Source organism: Bacillus rossius, chromosome 2, assembly GCF_032445375.1.
Source record: "Bacillus rossius redtenbacheri isolate Brsri chromosome 2, Brsri_v3, whole genome shotgun sequence".
NCBI lineage: Eukaryota > Metazoa > Arthropoda > Insecta > Phasmatodea > Bacillidae > Bacillus > Bacillus rossius.
Window position 1 is genome coordinate 777,761 of NC_086331.1, and position 14,802 is coordinate 792,562.

A 14,802-nucleotide genomic window follows, 5' to 3' on the forward strand; every position below is an offset into this window, starting at 1 on the left:
GGCTGGTTGAACTTCGCGCAACGTTGAGAGGTCAACTTTGCGCCAATTCCGCAGCCTCATCTAGACTATGCGAGTTATGACCCCCACCGGCTGTGCGTCACCGCGCAGGTCTTAAAAGCCGTCGCGCGCCTAGCGCCATCACAACAGCAACTTCCGCCACGTATTGTTCTCCATCAAACTCCTCCTCGCACAATTATAAGTGGGGTCATTGCTGAACAGCTGTGCATGCGCAGAGCTCACCAACCTCGAACAGCCGTGGCCAGGGGATGGATAGCACCATGTAAAGGTTGATATGTAATAAAAAACACACTTTATATAGCGGAGTGTATCATTTGTAGTGTAAGGCATCTTGGGTGGCCTAAACAGCCCAAGGATAACCTCTACGGACACGTCCCTGCCTCCCGCCACTTGGCCGAACCTTAACCCCGAGACCCATTCTGCAAAAACTTGATAGCTTTGACGGGGAGGCAGCCAGACTGGTGTCAGATTTTACACATAAAAAAGTAAGAAAGTCTTTCAGTACTCGCCAGTGATGTGTAACATCTAATCTTGGTAATGGGCTATCATGTCCGCCTCTTGACCTTGGTCAGTGCTTCCCGGAGATCAGAGAAATATACAGATAGAGCATAAGGACCGATTCCATACGAGGGGGATGAAGCCAAAAGGGAAGGGGGAATTCAGTGTACGATCTGTACCAATGTGGTGGCCATTTGTTTACAAATGTAACAGCTGTACCTATATTGGAGGTTAAATTGGAGAAAATGTCATTTCATATCATTACATTTGTGTTATGAAGATTGTTTTTGAACTTTTAATATATAAACATATATACCAGTAATATTTAGATCCTATATTCTCATATTCTCCCGAACAGCTTATCTAGTCATTAATAAAAGCAAACTAGAACAGTTGATACAGATATAAACAAATATTGGCCATATTATTTTGTGAAAATCAGAAAATAAATTTGGTGATGGGGGGGGGGGGGGGGCAACAAGGCTTCGCGTCTGATGGCAAACGCTCCATCTGCATCCTTATCTAATATCTGGTGCTTCCACACACTAAAGGCCCTGTCACACTGTCAAATATATTGTATCCAATAAATTGGACAACAAAATTTGAAGGGTGATTTTGGATGAAATACGTCTTCAAATATATTGTATTCAATATTATTTGACGAGCAATGTAAAATATATTTGAAGTCATTTCACACTATCAATTTTCTTTGAGTGAGCTCGTTTTACCAAACATTCTGTAGAGAACTGTAAATGACAGTATTTAGAATCAAAAACAAATTTTGGGTCAAGGAACGCGGGCTTTTTTAAGTAGGTTATAGTCCAATTTAGGTATATTGTGATCATACACAGTTTAAAATTTACGTTTTCCAGGTGTTTGCAATGCCTGCATTAAGAGCATCAAAGTGTTTCAAAAGCTGTAGCTGTAATTGCAATTGTAGCAAGTCTCAGTAAACTAGAAGATAAATCTAAGAAAAGGAAACGCAGATGGTGGACGAGACAGTGGATACTTTCCCGGCAAACAAATGGTGTTTTACCCCTTTTTGTCATGAACTTCGATACGAAGATGCCGATTCATTTCCGAACTATGTAATAATGGATTCTGAAAGTTTTGATCTTCTTCTTTCAATTGTGGAGTCTCGCATTGCAAAGAAGGATACTCATTTGTGCCAGTCTATACCAGCAAAGCAGAGGCTGGCAGTTACATTAAGATTTTTGGCGACAGGGGAATCATTTAAGTCCCTTATGTTCTCTACAAGTATTCCACACAACACCATCTCAAAATTTTTACCTGAAATTTGTAGTGCAATTTATAGTGCTCTTCAAAAACAATATTTAAAGGTATGTTTAGTAAGAATAAAACATATAATTAAATGTAAATCTGCAAGTAGGCATATCCCTTCTCATTCCCGCTTATTTTCTCACCCAACTAGCTGCTGTTGTATGGACACTTTCACTTGTATTTCATCAAAATTGTTCCTATACTTTAAAGTGAATGTGTTAATTTTTGCTGTGTTTAGAAATTGGCAAATTTTTTTTATTTTGAATTAAGTGTATTTACTATTACAAACCTCAACCTGAGCCTTTAAGCTAACTTCACCTCAGTCACATAGTCAGATAATATTATCTCTTTAAAATAATTTTTTAACGAGATATTAGACCAGGTATGCTTGTTTCGTACAGCCTGGGAAGTATAGGCTTACTGACAAGGATCTACTACACAAATATTTACATTCACGAAAAATGGTATTACTTTCAAAACTTAAATAATAATAATTGAACACGTAGGCAGAATTTTAATATTTCTAGGCCTTTCTTGCAAATCACCAGAGCTACTTGCTTACTCAGAGATGCTGCTTTAACATAAGTCAGTACCATCTATTGTCAGGAAATTATGAGTCTATATTCCAGAAAATTCCAGACAATACTTACAGAGTAGCAGCTATTGTGAAATAAGGAGATCAATGACTTATAAGAAAGATTGATTGGGTAAGCCAAAATAATTTTAGTTACATTAAGTCTCTGAATTGAAATATTTAAAAATTTATTTTAGGTGTTATTAATTTGGATTTGTAGGTAAAAGTTCCGAAATGCATATCCTAGTTTTGATACCTCATTCCTGATGGCACATGTTGTACGCAATGCTTGCTGTTTTAATTTAGTGTATCAACAATACCTGAACATAAGCAAAACTGGTATAGCAATCAAATAATGATCGTAAGTTGAATAGAAGATGTTTTCTGGTTTAAGGACCATAATATTCCAAAACTACAGTAACTTCTTTTAGTCAAATATATTAACCTGCACTTCCGTACATACAGATTCAATTGGAGGAAAATATACAATAACAATTACATATTCCAGCAGGAAATAAAATAGTATTAATTCAATTACTGCATTTATTTCCCATTCGCCATTGCTGATATTTAAACTATTACACTTCGGAAACCGAAACAAAAGCGGCCGCTTTATTTTAGATAACTCTGATTGGCTGATCCCATCCAACATCCAACATATTTTAGAACCAGTCCTATACGTAAAATATTTGAAGGAAACTCTAGACATTCAATCTCTCAAATAAACATGGCTGCGATAGTGACGTTTAACGTGACGTCACAACCCTCAAAGATATTGGATCCAACATATTGGAAGGTGTTGGAAGCTAAAATTTGACAGTGTGACAGGGCCTTAAGGAAGGAGCTACGAACTAAGTATGCTCTACAGTATTATTGTGACCTCTATGGACAAGTTAGTACCTGCAGTTGCTCATAGATGGTAGTTAAAAACATTCATAAATAACATCACAAACTAATCTGTGATTTAATGAAGGTGTAATGTAGGATAATAAATAAGAAAAGACTGAATTTTCATTACGTAACATGTAGGTATCCTGTCTTATAACATGTACTGCCTGAATCGTGTTTGTAGATATGTTGTCGTGTCCTGCATTTGGCCTCGGCCCACTTGTGCGAGTGCTACATGCTCATCCCTGAAACAAACATGGCTGCCCCGACAACGCAGGGTATTTTTTACCTAATCTATATGCCTAAGCTAGTTATTTTGCAATATGGTGATGTACCCGACGCCAATAGATGGCGCCTGCTGCAGAATGTAAATAAGTGGGATTCATTGTGTCATTACTCAGGGAACGAGCGGGCTTCCACTCGTGTTGGGAGCATCCCGAGTGTCAGAAATTAGCATATGATCGGGACAGTCAGTGACATCTTATAGAACATGCTGCAAAGGCTAAATCAGTAAATACTGACTGTAATGATAATGTAACCGACTTGTATATAAGCTTGGCTATATCCATCCATCCATCCATCCATCCATCCATCCATCCATCCATCCATCCATCCATCCATCCATCCATCCATCCATCCATCCATCCATCCATCCATCCATCCATCCATCCATCCATCCATCCATCCATCCATCCATCCATCCATCCATCCATCCATCCATCCATCCATCCATCCATCCATCCATCCATCCATCCATCCATCCATCCATCCATCCATCCATCCATCCATCCATCCATCCATCCATCCATCCATCCATCCATCCATCCATCCATCCATCCATCCATCCATCCATCCATCCATCCATCCATCCATCCATCCATCCATCCATCCATCCATCCATCCATCCATCCATCCATCCATCCATCCATCCATCCATCCATCCATCCATCCATCCATCCATCCATCCATCCATCCATCCATCCATCCATCCATCCATCCATCCATCCATCCATCCATCCATCCATCCATCCATCCATCCATCCATCCATCCATCCATCCATCCATCCATCCATCCATCCATCCATCCATCCATCCATCCATCCATCCATCCATCCATCCATCCATCCATCCATCCATCCATCCATCCATCCATCCATCCATCCATCCATCCATCCATCCATCCATCCATCCATCCATCCATCCATCCATCCATCCATCCATCCATCCATCCATCCATCCATCCATCCATCCATCCATCCATCCATCCATCCATCCATCCATCCATCCATCCATCCATCCATCCATCCATCCATCCATCCATCCATCCATCCATCCATCCATCCATCCATCCATCCCTCCCTCTCTGGAGCAGCCCTTCGAGGTTTACACTCCAGGACCCTCCTCCTGGAGCGTCCTTCCGGAGATTACGTTCTAAGACCTTACCCCTTCCTAGTTTCCCTGCCCAGCAAGAGGGAAGGATGCAGGCATCTCAGACAAGTGCCAACATTTGAGAGACAAGAAGTAGCTGCCAGCATACCAGCGGGCTTTTCACCCCACCTCAAGCCACTCCAGCACTGGATGGTGTTGCCGGGACACGTCAATGTAATGTAAAGACAGGTCATGGGCTAAAATGTGACCCAGTTGTACATGTAGCCTGGACAAACTTGAATTGGAAGCAGAACGGGGTTTTCGCCTAGGATACATGCATCTTCTCCAGACTGCTGAATTACAAACAGCCAGTAGTATGCAGGGGATCTGTGGGCTGCCCTGGAGCAGTCCAGCAATGTCATCTTGTGGGTAGCCGATGCAGGAATCCCAGCTCGAATATCGCGATATTACTGGAGTAACAGTGAATAACCTTCCGATGACAGTTAAAGTATTTGCTGTAATGGTGAGAGTAATAAAAATGTAAATGGTAAGTACTAAAGATGCAACTTTACACTTAAATACACTATTTAATGAATTCATGGTAGTATTATCATTAAAGTACCTATCAAAACTATCAACTGAATTAGAGAAAGTAACGCATAAAATGTTAAATTAATCAAGTTTAATTTTACGTGACTCGAGCAGAAACTGCACTCTATCGGTAGGCTGAGAATTATCACAGTTTAGTTCAAACTTCGAGCACTTAGATCGTGCCTTGGGGCAGGAAGGGAAGTGGAAGAACCTAAAAAAAAAAAAGCAGTATTGCCATTGGTTATTTAAGAGCAATCAGTTTCACAGGCGCAGTAGCGGATCCAGGGGGGGGGGGGGGGCTAAGGGGAACAAGGCCTCCCCCCCCCCCCCAAAAGCATCTGGGTCCACTTTCATTATAACTACACAAAGCATACACGATTATGCACCAACAACAGGTTCGCGCGAGACGTAAACGAAATGTATATAGTGCTTGTAATAAGAGCTTCGGCTGCAACAAAGATTATGTGGAAGGGAGTGGGGGAAATGGAGAGAGCGCACGGTATCACCTCATCGCTCTCCTCTTTCCAAAAGGCCCGCCCCCACCCCTGCCCCACCTGCCCGCCCCGCAGTCGCGCCTTGTACTCGAGATACATAGGCCTTCGTGTATGGTTTGTGGATTCGATCACAATAGAATGAGCTATTCAAGTGATTATTAACTGTTATCGTGGCGTTCTTTTATCTGCTTTTATCAAATTTTGAAAAAATGACAGAGAAACGTAAACAAGGGGATCTTCGTTCGTTTTTCTTACCGAAAAGGAAGAAAGAAGAGGGCGAACCGAACGAAAATGAAACAATATTACCTGGAAACAATGTCAGTGACTTATCATTCTTGACTCAAAGTTCATCAGGTAGGTACATCCTTCTGATTATTCTGTATGTACTTAAAATAAATTCATATTAACACAGTTAGTCGAGGAAAGCTGTTGATGACTACTATTTCAACACCTTAAATGATTATGTGCCATTTTTAAATAAACCTGTAATTTAGTGTGATATTACTATGCACCCCAGAACACTGAAGCTTTAATTTAAATCATTTATTTATATTTTTCAGTATTTGTTTACTTTTGTGTGAGCATAATTATTTATGTACAATTTATACATTTTTCGTTTATATAACCTCTAAAAAAAAGTTTTGGATTACCTTTTTGAAGGCCGATGATTGGCCCGGAAATCGGCGTAACTTTTGAACTGTATATTGAAACATTGTTCTTAGTGACGCTATTATTTTGTTAGCTGAATTATTGAGTATTCTGTCTGGTGTGCCATATTATGACTTGTGTGTGGTTCCGCGTCGGGCCTTTTCGACGCGGGATTTAAGGAATATCTTACGTCGCAGATTCGCAAATCTTGTCAATAATTACGCCCCAGAACTTCAGCGAAGTTCTGTTACAAATGTTTTTACTGGGGTCGTAATAGTAATTCAATAAGACAGCGGCAATTCAAGTATGGCTATGTGGTATGCTAAATCCTGAGAGGACGTAATACTAGCATACTGCGAATATTATCACTAATTTTTCGTGATTAACTGTTGTTGCTTCGGGACATAAACAATCATAAATAATTAATTATTTACATTTTTGTGAACGTTTTAAGTCTCAGTATTCATTATTTACGGCACAATTTCTAATCACACAACATACAACACAGGACTAGAAATAGACAGATTGATCTAATTCTAATGTTTAACAAACTCTGCTTATTAATACATATTTTAATTGTTGAACATAATAATCATTATTAGAAATTTGTAATATAACTTTAATGCTAGGTAATGTATATATTGTACATATATTAGAAATAGTGTATGTAATCATAACCTACATGTATATCATAAATTTTGTAACCATGTTGACAACCCCTATATTCAGAGAGCCACTGCTCATCAACTGAGTCTATTGGGTACTAAGAAAATAAATAAATAAATACACTCAGAAGTCTTTTGATTAAAGATCTCTTGCGAACCGACTGATCATGAGCTAGCATTTATTTTATTTAAAATTCTTTATATTATCTGAACTCTTGTATTTTTTGTGTCCAACGTAATCCCACGCCTAATTTATTATTTGTTTTATTTTATTACTATATTATTATCGACTGTATAAGCAACCTTGTTTAATTTTATTTTTAAGATTAGTAATAAATCCTGTTTTTTTGGAGTCCAGATAATTGTATGTATTTTTTTATATTTTATTCTCTATGTTAATTACTTATGGATAGGGACCGGAAAAATTCGCGGTTTCAATAGCCATCAGGATAGACTCCACATTCCCCTGTACACTTGTGCAATTAACGTCAGTTCATTGGCTGCTGACTTGTGAGTCTTTTCAGCTGGTTTGTCTGTGATTCACTCCTTCTTTGGTTGAGTTGAGGGTTTATAATTGGTTTGAGTTTCGTACAGATGAACAGTAAGCGAATAGCAAAATCATCTAAAAGGTAAATGTATTTGACTTCTAGCCCATTGCCGAATGAATCCGCGAATTTTTCCGGTCTCTACCTATGGACAAGGTAATTTACTCATTGCATTACAGCTACATTAGAGAGAGTAAATAATTAAAATACATTATAGCAGTTCTGAAGAGTTAGTTAAGATGTTGGAAATTTGTCGATTTCGTTGTGAATGATTATTTACTTCGTGTACAAGTTGTTATGTTTGTTGTTACAGAGCCGGAACCGGTGCCAGTGGCTAGTACATCCACTGCTTACGGTGAAAATCCTTTTGATATTTCTCATGCAATAGGAAAAGTACTTAGTGACGAGGAAAAGTTTAAACACCTGACGGAGTCCTTAGAACCACCTCGCAATTTTTAATATCCAGAGCAGACAGAGGGTGGACAAAAAAGAAAGTTCCGATCTGATTGGCTGAAGGAATACTCTTGGCTAGTCTATAGCCAACAACAGAATGGTGCATATTGTTTGCCTTGTGTACTATTTTCTGGTCCAGATAGTGGGGGCAAGCATTCTGTGGCTCTAGGATCTTTAGTCACGCGTCCACTTTGCAAATATAAAAAGGCATTAGAAATATTCAGAAACCATTCCGCTACCGATTACCACAAAATGGCTGTGTTAAAAAGTACATATTTCAAAAGTTCGTATGAAAACCCTGAAAAAGCTATCAATATTGTAATCGAAACTGAGAAACTGAAAATGATTAAATCAAATAGAGAGCGGTTGATTCCTATAGTAAAGACGATAATTATGTGTGGTCGAGAAAATATACCGTTCAGAGGCCACCGAGATGATGGCACATTGAGTGATGAAATCAGCCAAGGAAAATTTCGAGCACTTATAAAATTTCGCATTGACTCAGGTGATTCATCTCTCCAAAAACATTTAGAGACAGCACCGAAAAATGCTACATATCTGAGCAAAACAACACAGAATCAGCTGACTGATTGTTGACATTCTGTCATAATGAAAGTTACTCGACAAAGTCAAAGAAGCAAAATACTATGCTGTCCTTGGCGACGAAACAACCGATGCCAGTGGTACAGAACAACTCAGTGTATGTATCAGGTATTTGAATGTACAGAAGAGCACAATTCACGAAGAGTTCATATGCTTCCTATCTGCAACTGATTTGACTGGTGCTGCATTAAGCGATCAAATCGTTCAACAATTAAATAAAGCCGGCCTACAACTTGAGAATTTGAGAGGTCAAGGTTATGACGGGGGTTCCAACATGTCTGGAAAGTGTAGTGGTGTACAATCACGAATAAAGCAGCTCCAACCGCTAGCGACTTACATGCATTGTGCAGGACACAAACTAAACCTAGCTATAGTGAATGACTGCAGCTTGCCTAGTGTTCGGAACATGATGGGAGTTGTAAGTAGTGTTACTAATTTTGTGCGTGACTCAGCAAAAAGATTAGAACTTATTAAGCATGCAATTCTTGAAAAACATCCAGAGGCGAAAAAAGTTAAGTTACAAAGTCTTAGTGACACACACTGGCTTGAAAGACATGATACACTCCTTCAATTCAAAGAGCTCTTTGACTCTATTGTACAGTTCCTTGAAGAAATGGACAGAACTTCTCAGTCATGGAAAAGTGCAAGTCTTCTGGCTTCTATTCAACGATTCGACTTTGTTTTACCTTTGACAGTAACCACCGCTGTATTTGAAATTACTCTTTCACTTTCATGGCAACTTCAGGCTGTTGCATTAGATCTTAACCTTTGCTATGAGATGGTAAACAGTGTAATAAGAACGTTGGAAAGGTACAGAGAAACTAAATATGAAGAAATTTTCCAAGAGGCATGTTGTATTGTAGAACCGTTGGACATTCCAGTGCAGGCACCCAGAACTGCCAAACCTTCAACTCATCGCACAAATATAGAAGCACCTGATGCTAAGGAATACTACAGGTAAAATAAACCTTTAACACATACACATGCTTTTTTCTTTGATGTAGCATTTATTTCATTTCTGTTCTGTTCTTTCGAGCTCGAGAATAATGTCATGTCGTGATTTGTTTCAGATTGAATGTATTCCTTCCTTTTATCGATTATGTATTGGGACAGTTGAGGAGTCGCTTTTCAAGAGCAGAACACTCTTCATTTCTGGACTTGTTTGCCCTTGTACCAAGTGCCATCATAAAAACGGAAAATTTGACTTCGGTAGTGGCAGCTGCAAGTGTTTACAGCAGTGACTTGCCTCATCCTCTCTCTTTATCGGGAGAAATAACTCTTTGGAGGGAGCTTTAGAGACAGGGAACATCTACCCCAAACAGCAGCAGAGGCACATCAAGAGACAAATGAATTTTTCCCAAATATAAAAGTTCTTTTACAAATTCTCGCTACATTACCAGTTTCCACTTCTCTTCGCTTAAACTTATAAAATCGTACCTTCGTACGACAATGACGGAAGAGAGGTTGAACGGTTTGGCTGCCATGTATATTCACCAAGATATATCTGGCAGCCTACAACCTGACGAAGTCATTGAAGAATTTGCTAAACGTTATCCGAGGAGACTCGCTATGCGTTAAATGAGCAAATTAAATGTTGTGTGCTAATTGTTATTTCAGTGTTCACCTTGATAAGGCCAACTGTACCACTACAGTGTTACATACGTTAAACTGTCTAGTTATTAGTTCATGTATGTATGTATGTATATAGGTACTAGTTATGCCACGAAATTATGAATATTTCTAATATGTTAGGTTGAAATTGGTCAGATATGTGAAACTGTGAAATAGTGTCTTGTATGTATTTTTGTTTTAAGGTCTTACCTCTATGATTGTTGATTGGGAACTTATGATTATACATATAGAGTGGTTTTCCTTTTAAAAAACATACGCAAGATTATTAAATGTTGAATATTATGGAATTGCGATTTTGCTATGCAAGTTGTGATAGGCTAAATCATGAAAGTTGAGTAAATCAAAATAACCATATTTTCTCACTGTGGCTATAAATTATTAAATGAACACTGCATTTACATTTTGTGTGATAGATATTTTTCAACATATCATTTGTAATAACGTCAATTTATGACGTAAAAAATAATTAAACAATTAACTTTTGTCGTATTTTACAAATTGAAAAACGATATTTTTTTTGTAGTGAAAGTAGACTTTGTCATTTAAGATAACTATGAGTGCTACAAAATAAAATCACTAGTTAATCAAGTCATTTGTAACTTAGTAGTCTTGGATTTTTAAGATGATATGCTGCACGATTTAACTTAACCGGACTCACATAATTTCTAAAGAAATTATTGTTAAAACTAATGAGGACTAAGAAATGTTTTTGAATAATATTGAAATGCATGTTGAGAAAACTTAAACAGTGTGATCTACACACACATGAATTATTATTCAGGTGTATTGTTTGTACATTTTGGATGTTCTAATGAATACTTATCCTTTTGTAGAGTAAATAATTAACAATTTATGTGGAAAGACATTGGCCTTGCTTAAATTGGTGTTTATAAAATTTTAAATCATTTTTGGTCTTTTGTTTGATGTGTCAAAGTAATTGCTAAAATATTTAAAATTAATTTTGCTTCAGTTCCCATTAACAAGAATAAGATCTGTGGTGTATGTATGTATATGTATGTATGTATGTATATATGTATATATATATATATGTGCGTGTATGTATATATATAAAATTGTAATCACATATAAATAGTTCAGGGTAGGGGGAAATATGTCACACTAACTTATGGGTGTCAGATAGTTAACTTCACATTGCCCTCAGTTGGGTCCGCCCCCCCCCCCCCCCCCGCAAACTAAAATCCTGGATCCGCCACTGCACAGGCGCTAAAGTTGTCCTGCTATTGGTGGTCTGGGAGCAGTCAGAGTTCAATGAAAGCCACTCGTCCATTGGTGGTATGGGAGCAATCACAGTTTCCTGATCACGTCGTACACAAGGCAGTGCCTGATGATATTGCTACTCTGATCACAGATACTTCGTACGGTGAATCACATACTATAACTGCAATTTTTTTATATCTGCGACTAAATCACAGGTTGTGATTTTACGACCCATTTCTACTGGATGCTGATCAGAGTGTAGATGGAAGCAGCTTCGTCTGCGAAGGCACTGCAGGGGGAGCCCATTGTGCCCTAGATGCGAAGTGTAGAAGTGCGGAATGCTGCGCACGCAACGGAATTGAAAATCATCGGAATGTTGAAGGATAAGAGGTGGTGGTGCCTTCAAGGTGGGGCCCTGTTGGAGTCAGCAGCAGCCCTGGGCGGTGCGACTTGAAACAGTCGCGGGGATTTTTGAGGACAAGAGGGTCTAAAACTGCAAGACACTTCATTCGCCTGGAAGACTTACCCCATCCTAGCTTGAAAGGCCATTGGCTGTTGACTGGAAGAAGGAAGATGAAGATGGAGCATCGTAGGACTGCCTGTAACCCCTTGCGCTCGCAGTTCGAGCTGGTTTACTGGCTCGTCTACCCACTGCCGAGAGCACTTGTGCTATCGGCCATCAAGCCAGTCCTTAGCTGCCAGCGAATCAGTGGGTTTACCTGCTTGCAGGGCCTGCCTTGCTGTCCTCTGCTGCTATGAATATTGCTAGAACCGAGGCTATCCCGTTGGCCTAGATGCGGCTATGGCGCAAGGGGAAGGGAATATTTACAGCAGCCCATTAATTTTTTTACAGGTGGCTGCCTGGGTAGCCCATCTGGGCTGACGAGTGAAGCCGCCCACTCCTGGGGGGCACATGCGCCCCTGGTAAATGCAACACAGGTGTGCCCAACAAAAATAATGTAGGCTGCAAAGCCCAAGCACCCAATCCCTGCATGGTTGATTCTTTCTGCCCTGCCCAACTCTTCTTACCTGGACCTTTTCCCTCTTATCCAGTAGTTTTTTTTTTTGTATTAATGTATGATTAATTGATCCCAGCATGACCCATCCCAGGGTTTATCTGTGTCTATGCAGGCTTTACCTGGGTCACTTTAGTTAGCTTTTCGGCTAAAAATCAAAGGGACGCAGCCATGGTGCCAAACATGGCTATGGCTGGCCAATAAACCCCAATAAGTACATGATGCATGCACCCTTGTTCTGCATGGTAAATACCCCGCATGGTAGAGCGTATAGGCTTCGGTATGAGACACACTTAGGTCCTCTCCTAACCTGGAATCCCCCTCCCTTGCCCACACACACTTAGATTAACTTAGGCTAGGAAAAAAATAAAAATCTATTTGACAGAAGTTGACTAGCACCTGGGCAAGCTGACAAACATTGATACTGGTACTGCAACTTATGACTGTACAACAAACTTAAATGCTGACTGAAAAGCACAAGCTCCTAACCTTTGCATGGGCCACTCCCCCACCTCACCCAAACCCCCCTAACTGGACCCTCCCTCCTTGTCCAGAAATTAACTGTTTGCTTTAATGCATGATAATTGACTCCCGCATGACAGGCCCAGGATTTTCCTTGTATCTATGCAGGTCTTACCTGAATCACATTAGCTAGCTATATGCTAAGGTGACAATCGCTGACATGACTGGCCAATAAACCCCAGTAGCACAAGATGCATGTGACCTTCTCCTGCATGGTTTAAACCCAGCATGAGTAATTCAGTTTTAATTCAGGCTAGAAAAAAAAATCTGGCAGATATCCCGCTCTAGACCAATCTAGGCGAGGTCGCTAATACTCTTTTGTTTCATTGCAGAGACTAATTTTGTTTTAGTGTTAGTTATAGTTAAAAATCAAGTGCCTTTTATCCTCGTGAGTGTGTGATTGCGGTAACAACCGCCAACGAATGCAGACCCGACTAGACCTGCACCCAGCTAAATTTTCCATCAAGAATACACGATGGTAGGCTCCTCTCACTCCTACAGTGGGCATGTTAGCTCTCCAGAACTTGCTTATGAGCCTCAATCTAGAAAGCTCTTCAGAGGTCCCTCATAAATACAGGACCACTGGCACCAGGGAACCATGCACAAACCTTATCTACTTCTCGGATTATTCCCGAGAAGCCCTCAACACAAATAAATGACTTGACTACCATTCATAGTGATAGACAACTACTCGAGTAGGCATCTAACCTTGATCTCTACCATGCTCAGCTGCTCGCGGGCAGCGAAAATACTTCTGGACACAAGATTTTTGGCCCCCCCCCCCCCCTGTTACAAATTTTTAGCGAGTATTTGGCAGCAGGTTCAGTGTTCTTACTGATTTAGATGATGTTGGCGAAATGTTCACTGCCAGTTCAACAGCTGACTGGAGAGCCAGTCACAAAGATATGGAATCGGACTTTAAGTCAGTCAAAACCTCGAAATGAAAAAAATCGCCTTCGGACGTATCTCACCTCCATGCTCCTACCTCTCCAACAGTAACAAACCTCGAATCCTCTCAAGGGGCAAATCGCTCTCACAAGTTGCGTACTTCGAAAATTCTGCCCCCAAAACAATCCCAGAGGAGTTCAGAAAAAAAACCTCCGAGCACCATACATCTTAAGGCGGGTACAGACTAGAACATTTTAGCGAACAGAACAGCGAACAGTGTTCGACACATTTTACGAACAGTGTTCAGATTTCGAAAGAACATTGTTTGCGAACATTGTTCGAGGTGTGTTCCCTGTGACCCATTCCGTACTTAGCAGTGGCACGATGAGTACACAGGCGCAAGTAGCAGCAGCTGTATATATTTACATTCACTATGCGGTTAAAAAGCGAAGGAAATCTCGCCGTTGGTGGATTACAAAACTGTATGAAAGTAGGACAACATATAGTGGCTCGAACTTGTTGGCAGACTTAAGTTTTCAGTCAGTCAGTGGTCTTTACAAGAACTTTACAAGAATGCACCCATCAGATTTTGAGTGGTTGATCAATTTGATAGGAGCGAAAATTGGTAAGAGAGATACGTCGTTCAGAAAAGCAATTCCAATTACAGAAAGACTGGCATTGACATTACGTTTTTTAGCAACTGGTGATTCGTATACCAGCCTTCAGTATGTATTTAAAATTTCAAAACAGACTATCAGCACAGTTATTCCTGAAGTGTGTTCTGCTCTCATCGAAGGACTTGAGGATTACATTAAGGTAAGTATTGACTTATTCTGCGGTACTGTGTGAAAGATTTATTAACGTAATTTTCTACATTTATTTATAAGAAATTACAAAGTT